We start from the raw sequence: 2,091 nt of genomic DNA, 5'->3' as shown, positions 1-2,091 counted from the left end.
GGAGAAGGAGGTTGCATAACTCAGTGAAGCTATGAGATGTGCCATGCAAGGCCACTCTAGATAGATGTGTCATAGTGGAGAGTTCTGACAAAAAGTGGTTCCCTGGAAGAATGAATGGCAAACCACTCCATTATCCTTGCCACTAGAACCTGATGAACAATATAAAAAGGCAAAAATATATGCCACTGAAAGGTGAGCCCCTCATGTTGGAAGGTGTGCAGTATGCTACTGAGGAAGAGCAGATGGCAACTACTAATACCTCTGAAAAGAATGAAGTGGAGGGGCCAAAGCAGAAAACATGCTCAGTTGTGGATGTGTCTGGGGGTGAAAGTAAGTCTGATGCTGTAAAGAACAATAGAACCTGGAATGTTAGGTCCAAGAATCAAGGTAAATTGAATGTGTCTAAGCAGCAAGAGTAAACATCAACATCTTAGGAATCAGTGAACTAAAATGGACAAAAGTGGGTGAATTTAATTCAGATGACCATTATATCTACTACTGTGGGCAAGAATACCTTAAAAGAAATTGAGTAGCCCTCATAGTAACAAAAAAGTCCAAAATGCAGTACTTGGTTACAATCTCAAAAATGACAGAAAAATCTTGGGTCATTTTCAAGGCAAACCATTCAACATCACAGTAATCCAAGTCTACCCTCAAATCACTGATACTGAAGCAGCTGATGTTGACCAGTTCTATGAAGAGCGACATCACCTTCTGGAAATAACATCAAAAAAAAAGAGAGAGAGAGAGAGATGTCTTTTTCATCATAGAGGATTGAATGCAAAAGTAGGAAGTCAAGAGATACCTGGAATAACAGACAAGTTTCACCTTAGAGTTCAAAATGAAGCAAAGGCTAACAGAGCTTTACCAAGAGAATTCTCTGGTCATAACTAACATGCTTATCCAACCACATAAGAGATGACGCTACACATGGACATCACCAGATGGTCAATACTGAAGTCAGATTGATTACATATTTTTGCTGCTGAAGATGGAGAAGCTGTATACAGTCAGTCAAACAAGGTCTGGAGAAGACTGTGGGTCAGATCATCAGCTCCTTATGGCAAAATTCACAGAGTGAATTAAAAATTAAAGAGTGCAGAAAATCAGTAGGCCGTTCAGGTGTCTAACCTAAATCAAATCCCTTACGATTATAGAGTGGAGGTGAGGAATAGATACAAGGTATTAGATCAGGCAGACAGAGTGCCTGAAGCACCATGTAAAATGTTCGTTTAACATTTTACAGGAGACATTGACCAAAACCGTCCCCAAGAAAAAGAAATGCAAGAAGGCAAAGTGGTTATCTGAGGAGGCTTTACAGATAGCTGAGGAAAGAAGAGAGGTGAAAAGCGAGAGAGAAAGGGAAAGATATGCTCAACTGAATGCAGTTTCAGAGAATAGTAAAGAGAGATAATAAGGCCTTCTTCAAGGAACGATGCAAAGAAGTAGAAAAAAAAATAGTATGGGAAAGACTAGAGACCTTTTCAAGAGAATTGGAGATATCAAAGGAAAATTTCATGCAAAGATGGGCATGATAAAGGACAGAAATGGTAAGGATCTAAAAGAGGCAGAAGAGATTAAGAAGAGGTAGCAAGAATACACAGAATTGTACAAAAAGGTCTTGATGAGCCATATAATGATGATGGTGTGGTCACTCATATAGAGCCAGGTATCCTGGACTGTGAAGTGAAATGGGCCCTAGGAAACATCACTATGAACAAAGCTAGTGGTGGTGATGGAATTCCAGTTAAACTATTTAAAATCCTAAAAGATGATGCTGTTATAGTGTTACACTCAGTATGTCAACAAATTTGGAAAACCCAGTAGTGGCCACAGAATGGAAGAAAAATCAGCATTCTTCTCAATTTTAAAGAAGGGCAGTATTAAAGAATGCCCAAACTACCGGACAATTGTTCTCACTTCTCATGCTAATAAACGTTACTCAGTTGTGTCTGACTCTTTGCGGCCCCATGGACCGCAAGCCTGCCAAGTTACTCTGTTCATGAGATTTCCCAGGCAAGAATACTGGAGAGGTTTGCCATACCCTTCTCCAGGAGATCTTCCTGACCCAGGCATAAAACCCAGATCTCC

At 40.0% G+C, this 2,091-nt stretch overlaps 1 pseudogene; it reads left to right on the top strand.

Annotated features, from left to right (window-relative positions):
- Window positions 1-203: 203 nt before the first annotated feature.
- Window positions 204-1,081, top strand: LOC148778248 (protein CFDP2 pseudogene; annotated as a pseudogene).
- Window positions 1,082-2,091: the final 1,010 nt, after the last annotated feature.

Source organism: Moschus berezovskii, chromosome 4 (genome assembly GCF_049115385.1).
Source record: "Moschus berezovskii isolate FMDL1 chromosome 4, NW_MosBer_1.0, whole genome shotgun sequence".
NCBI classification, from domain to species: domain Eukaryota; kingdom Metazoa; phylum Chordata; class Mammalia; order Artiodactyla; family Moschidae; genus Moschus; species Moschus berezovskii.
The sequence above is the reverse complement of the archived record's forward strand: the minus strand, read 5'-3'. Positions and strand labels throughout refer to the sequence as shown.